This window comes from Nothobranchius furzeri, chromosome 14 (genome assembly GCF_043380555.1).
Source record: "Nothobranchius furzeri strain GRZ-AD chromosome 14, NfurGRZ-RIMD1, whole genome shotgun sequence".
NCBI classification, from domain to species: Eukaryota; Metazoa; Chordata; class Actinopteri; order Cyprinodontiformes; family Nothobranchiidae; genus Nothobranchius; species Nothobranchius furzeri.
In genome coordinates, this window is record NC_091754.1 from 49,821,842 (window position 1) to 49,829,492 (window position 7,651).

Consider the following 7,651-nt stretch of genomic DNA (forward strand, 5'->3'; position numbering starts at 1 on the left):
ACTCAAGCTCATTAGCACAGCGCTTGACTGGAGTGTGTGACCTTAAACCGTCCCACTCTCTCAGCTCGGAGCTCATGTCGGTAAAACTTGGGACAGATAATGAAACCGGGTGGAAATGATTCTTTCGAGCCAAGTCCCCTGATCACCAGGTGAAGTTTCTGACTCCAGGGGAAACTAAGCTAAATACCAGATTATCCACCCTCGCTGGAGAAGCATCCCAGTCAGATGTCCGCGCCTTTTTATCCTTATGGTCATTTAAAACTGAGTTAAAATGACTGATGAGGCCCAATCAATGGCTGTAATTTCAGCAAACGATGCGGCGCCGCTTCAAAATGCAGTAAGGCATCGATTCAGCTGCAGCCTGCAGTGAGACATTCCTGTCACATTGAAAACAATCTCCCCTAATTGACTTAAACTGGTTTTTATCATTGCAGAAGAATGACCCAGAGCTGCTGTGTGCAACAAGCTGCATGTCATAACGAATGCAGCGACTTCCTGGAGGTTTTGACTCAAGTGCAGTAATGTATGCTCTCATTTTGAATCCCCCAGAGGTTCTTCTTGATCTCAGCAATCAGAAAGATCTCTATCTCCGTTTTGAGACCTGTACTTAAACCTCAGCAGTTAAGTGTTCTTCAGCGGGTCACAAAACACCTCCTGGTACTAAAAACTTGGAGTTTTCCATTTCAGCTCTGCAAAACTGTAGCAATTTAGATTTGTACCAAGAAACTCTGCCCAGAAAGTATGTTATAGACAGCCTATTTTTAGATTAAATCAGCATACGGAGGATAAAAAGTGTGACTGTGCTACTCGTGTGAATTGTTTTGCAGGTTCGTGCATCCACCCACGTCTGCGATGACAACTATTGACAAGCTGACAAGGAGTTTGTGAGAATAAAACTCAATAAATGTGACAATCTGTTGTTCTGCTTTTATAAACTAAAATATCTCAACAACCGCTGGATTTGTTGACATAAAATGTGGTGCTAAATGATTTGTGGATTGCAGGTTTTTAGTTGGTTCCATGTTCCAAGCCGATCACTAAATTTTACTCTGATTTAACAAAACTTATAGGATTTGGTATCAAACCATCAACATGTGTTCAGAACTGTGAACCAGATCAAAATTCACAATTTCCAATAGTCTGAGACAAAATTATTCAGCAAAACCCAAACATCTGTTGCAATAGCAGCGACGGTACATAAGTAGGGTTTGGGAAATTGAGTGTTTTAAGAGCTTAATATATATTACCTCTACTTATGACCAATAAGCTGTGATACTCTATATAAATATAGAATATCACCCTGCTTGGTCTTTACGGTGTTTATCAGAAGATTCTAGGCTTCTTTATTTATTAGGGGATTGTACACACTTTGTTTTGACTCAGAAAAGAGTCGGGTTTATAAAAGTAAGAATTTATTTTACCAACAATTAAAACATGACAAGTTAACTAACATTTACTGTGATGGATGGAACTAGATGTGATGTATGAACCTATGTGTGAATGCGATGTTAGTCAGAACTTCCGTATCTAGGAGAGCTGAGTTCTGGATGCAAAAGAATTTGGTTTGCGTTAAGCTATGAAGTTGATTATTATCAAAAGCACATCAGACGCTATCTGTGTGTCTACTTCACCCGTTCTCGGTGACCCTCTTGGTGGATCCGAAGGTCAGAGAGGTCGGATGACCTCTGGCACTGAAGGGCTGTAGAATACCGTGGCACCAACTCTTCAGTCCAGAGATGTCTCGGGTCACGACAGATGGATGGAACCGCGCGTCTGGGACTCTGAAGTAGTCTAAACAATATCAGCTTGTTCTGCAGGAACTGTTTCTGTATCAGCTTTGCAGGTGCAAAAAGATTTAGACGACGTGTCAAAAGCTTTGATGGTTAAAGAGGGTTTTGCTTCAGAGGGCTGGTCTGAAGCTTTCTCTACAACTGATAAATCACCAGAGTGATCTGGTTTTAATGTTCTCGTGTTATGATTTATGTAGCCAACCAGAGGTTGACAGGTTTGAGGAATATTACCAAGAATCTCAGAAACACGCCTTCCTTGATACCGGATGCTCTGATCTGGGTAAAAGACTATCTATGTGTCAGGAGTTTACCTTAACTTTACTTTGTCCTTGTGTGAGTGCAAATGGTGATGACCTTGTCATATAAACATGCTGAAACATATTTCAGTCACTGTAATCATAACATAACATTCATTTCAAACTTCAGTCATTGGGCACAGATTAATTAAACATTTTTTATATTATAATTATTATGAGTAGCAATAAACAAATGTTTATTTAATGTTTATCTAGCTTATAAGTTTTAGAAGTTCATATTTCATTGAGGAAGTCATTCTTTGATTTAGCAACTGATCCGAGCTGCGAGTGTTAAGCATGAAGAATCCTGTAGGGCGACAAGGATGGACCTTAAGGAGAGAACATTATTGTTGACATTTCGTTATCTGTGTTCAGAGCTGCAGAGAGACTCTGAGCTCCAGCTGATGGGATGAAGGCAGGCCAATTTAAAGGGAACACATGCAGTCTCGTATCTCCTTTTTGACCAGATGCTGAATGGTCAAACAGTACCTAAAAACTGAGCATTGCTCGACGTTACACATACAAAAATAACGATTGATAATTTTTGGTATGTTTGTGTCTTTGGAAACACTTTACAATACGGGGCCCTTTATTAACATTACTTAGTGCATTATTAAGCATTAATAAGGTATTAACAACTGCTTAACCATATTATGTAATGCATTACAAAACAGACACCTCCCAGCCCTTTGTTCTGACCTTAAGGACATTTGCTAATTAACAATAATAGTAAGGTTAATAAAGGGGCCCTTTGTTTATTAATGATTAACAATGCTGTAAGTAACAGTAGTAAATTGTTACGGTGTCTTCTTAGGTTAAAAATACACACATTAAGAGTCCACTGAGATCCAGACTGGAAGCCTGGAAGAGCCAAAGGTGCAGCCCACTAACCTGCAAAAAATCAAGTCGTGTGATTCCGAAAAGAACAAAAATATTTTATAGCTAAATGTTAAAAAAAAAATACTGAATATATAAGTCAAAACAACAAGACATGAGCTTAAAAATTATCTGAGGAAACATTTTCATGCATTCTTACATTCAGTCAATGAAAAGTCTTTTTTCATTATGTAGGGGGGTCGGGGCCTAGGTCACACTCATCTACTTCCGGACCATAGGTCTCCAGAAAGAACAAAAAATGAATGCAAGTCAACGGAGCTAAAAACGCTATTTTCTAATTCCACTTATGTTCCATGAATTTCCAGAGGGAAACGTTATTTTATGTTGATGTTTTATGTTTATTTACTTTAGGTTTTGTGTAAAAATAAGTCTAGGACTACAAATGTGCATCACCAAAGTGACATAATCGAACCAGACACGGAGAAAAACAGAGGAAAAGTGGCTGTAAGTTCAGTGAACTTCAAATCCTTCCTTCAGGAGGAAAGAACCACCCTAAATCTGGCCATGAGGTAAGTAGCAGCTACGCTAGGGGAGAGAGGGGAGATTCTGTGGTGATGTCATATATGTGATGTGTCAATGTCTGATTTGTAGTCGTGTTTACAAACATTTACAAGCTGATAAATCTTAAAGTACGTGACTGGCGTGGTCGAAACACACATCTCTAATTTCCCTCTGGGATTAATAATCTTTGAATTGAAGTGAATTGAATCATTGCTTTCCATTGAAATTGCAGTACAACATAAGAGTGATCCAGGGCGTAAGGCAAAGCGGATTAGAAAATAGAACCGAATCATAAAGATGCATGTTTTTACGAACCTCCGCCACTGTGAGCCCTTGCCAGTCCGCCATGTTTTTCCACGCAGGACCGTCCGCCTGGTTAGAAAATTTCCCAATTGCGCAGTGCGGAAACGTTTGGCTGCGCAGAGGGGCGTGGTTACTAAAATAATGTCATTTGGCTGCTCGGAGCCATGCGGACCTCACGGACACGTCAAGCATAAATCACGCTCTAGGCTCTCTATACTGCAGCCAGCATTATGGGGACCTATTCAATTTTGTCCTTGATGTTCCCATCACATTGTTGCTTCTGGTTTTGAGCCGCTACACCACAGAGTTTAATTCATAACTCGTAACCCTGTGGTTTATTAAAACAACAATTACTTCCCAATTAATTCAGTTTCCAGCTGACTTCCAGTTCGGCCAAATCGGAAAAGAAGTTTCTTTTGAAACAACCCCCTAGGACCTCCTGTCAAAGCCTCTTTGTACGCTGCAGCTGATACAGCCCAAACAACTCTTTTCAGAGCTATTTCACACCTCAGACATCTGGCCGCAGACCCCATGTTGCGTTTCATGGCCGGTGAAGCTGGACTCAGAGGAAGCTACTAATCTCTGAGTATTGTGGTTTCGACGTCCGGTGACCTCACCACTCGGACTGCCGAGAGCAACTCATACCAAGGGTATCGTAAGCCTGCATACTGGAGTCTGATTACTTTATAAATAAACAACTCTCTAGTTTATAACCAAACAACAAATTATTTTACAACCCAGACTTCACAATTTCTCTCGATACAAAGAACGGTTTTGCTAAACATCTAGCTTCCATCACACCATCTCACACATCACATTAAATTACTCCATATCCATTACACCACATCTCCTTATTCATAACTTGTCATGTATAAATTATTAGTTTAGGAAAAATAATTAAATTCATTTTATGAACTATATACTGACTCTGTCTGAATTAATACGAAGTGTGTTTATGATCCCCAAAGAAACAAAGAACCCTATACTGTAATCTTCAAAGATCAATCAGGTTGATATTTTCATATTTATAAGGAATCATCACATCTTATTGGTCATAATTAATTTGTAATTCCACTACATCATGGTAAAATTAAACGTTATTTGCTCCCTCACTGGTTATTTATGTATTTTAATTTTACTCATTTATATTATTTTATTAAGTAGGCCTATTTTCAGCACTATGGAAGTGTAAACCTTCGCTATTTGATTGTGAGCATAAAAATGATAAATAATGTAGAAAAATATTAATTAAGTCATAATAAAAACAAATTTGCAACATTTTTTCTGCAATAATAATAATAATAATAATAGTATCATACACGTTTCCTTGAGATTTTTGTAAAATCACATGATTTTAACTGAGTTTTTTCTAAGTATCAAAAGAACTTGTTTGCATTCATAAATCCACAGTTCTGTTTGTGTTAGGTCATGCACCGTTTTCTACATTTGTAGTAAACTGATCAATGAAACACCCGTTACAATCATGTTGCCCAGTCCATACTTCTCATTTCACATCCAAATGTTACCCTTTAATCAAGTCCCTGCACACTGACTCCTGTCACTAACGTCGATAATCGACGTGCACAAAATCCCAGCTGGATAAAACCGGCTCAGGAAGGAGATAATTACAAGTGTCACCAATATGGAGATGTATAAAAATCGTGTTTTACTGCAGCAATTAGTTGGTTTAGTTCCTTTGGATCAGATGAGAAACCGAGTGGCCTTTCTTCCCGGATTCCAAACCCTTCTTTGGCGTATCGACGGAATCGAGGATCAAACGTACGAACAGCGCTTTAGGCTGAACTTCTCCTTTGATAAAGGAATTACAAACGCTCCGATCACCACCAGCGATGCTCCTGGCCAGCGTGAGCTGACTTGTGAGAAGTTTTTATGTATTTTTTGACAAGGTTAACAGATGATCAGTAAAAAGTTGCCTCCCCTTTGGCCCGACTCCCTTCTTTGGTTTCAATCAATGCCTGTTAACAAAAGCTCTGCTGGGCTTCTCTCTGCTCTTATTCATATTTCAGGATGTTATTAGAGAGCCAGCGAAATGTCAAGATCTTTACAAGGTAAATATCTCTCTGAATGTCATAGAGAAAGGCGAGGGGGGGAGGGGATGGGGGGGTACTTCTTTTCTGTTTTTCACCATCAGAGCTGGGAGCTGCCAACATTAAGGGCAAGAGTGATGCCTCTGCCAGCGGCTATTCCTCTAAGTCGTTTGTTTCTGCCGTGTTCTCAATGATCGTATTGGCGTGGGTGTTTGCATTTTAATGGCTGAGCTGCTGGATTCTAAAGCAGAAGGAGTGTTTAAATATAACGGGTAGCAAAGTTCATCTGCATGCGGTGATGTTCACGTTTGTGGCTTTTTCTACTGCCCAAGGCTACAACAGCACAGCAATCAGGCTGCATCCTTACAGTCCACACACAACCAGGTTTTTCACATCCCACCGTCTGTCTAGAACTCATCTCAAGAAATTTCCTGCAACCTTTATGCAACAGGTTTGAACTTTCACCTTTATTGGACAGTGAATTTTCACTTTGCCGAGCACCCATAAAGTGCAGCCAATCGGGTGTGGTTTCCAGGGAAAAGAAACAAATATTTGGCCAATCAGCAAAACTGAATTTAATGTCTCAGGGGCGTTGGAGATTTCTCCCTTACTTATGTAACAATAATGAAAAGGTTATTAAATATGGAGCCACCAACTAGTAGTTTGGTGCAACTGCATGTAAGCGGTCTTGAGACTGCTCCACACACAAGGCCTAGTTCAATAGTCAGCCTATCTTCCAAGCATGAGAGACTCCACACGTAGCAATCAAAAAATATCACAGATATACCAAGTTTGGTCCTGCAGCAAAACCTACACACTACACACAACAGTTTTCACATAGAGACGTTACCAGGTCAGGTGAAAAATCTCACAAGAATAAACTTCACTTTCTGATTGGCTATGTTTGACATTCAACAGGCAAAACGGGGGTGTTTTTCCTCAAAAATTGGAACAAATCAAGAGAAGATCCTTTTATGATCAGAGCGGTTCTGACGTACTTTTGAGCAGATCAGAGCACTCCTAACACACATGGTGGGAATGTAAGCTTCGGTTTAAAGGTGCAATATGTGAGAATGCAACACGTTCTCACTCCCAGCGCGTCAAAAACAAACACTTGGTCAGCCACCCTCCAGTCAGACCCCTGACGCCAAAAGTGCCCTTTTTTGTCACTTATGTGCGAAAAGGGTTTTTTCCCTTTTGTTACTGCAGATCCCAAAGCAGTGTAAAACTGACGTGATGGAATGTCCGCAGCCAGGGCACCAAACAAGCTCATTGTACCTCACCTTAACCTTATCCTCTTATTCAACCTTATCCTCTTATTTAACCTTCCCCTCACCCCTATCCAAACCTTAACCATCTTGCTAGCGAACACGTTAGTGATGTGTCGATCGCTCTAAAAGCCGACTCTATGAAGTGAACGGCGGGAGCCGCCTCGTCATTGGTCGAGTTTGGACCGAGCCAACGCGAGGGGGAGGTTCAAACTACCACGGTGGAGGTTAAAACTAGAGGGTATTTGTAACCTCCCCCTCACCAGATGGTATGTTCTAACGTTCCCCTTGGGCGGCAAATACGAAAATTCACAGTCAGACTCTGTCAAGAGTCAGAATGCATGGGAAACAAACGCTTGATCACAGTGAGAGAAATGTTTCAGGTAGCAAGATGGTTAAGGTTAGGATGAGGGAGAGGGGAAGGTTATAAATAGTGAAACGTTAAGGTTTAGGTGCGGTTAAATGAGCTGGTTCTGTGCTGCATTTAAGGTTTAGGTGCAGTTAAATGAGCTGGTTCAGTGCCGCATCAGCGGATATCTCATCACGTC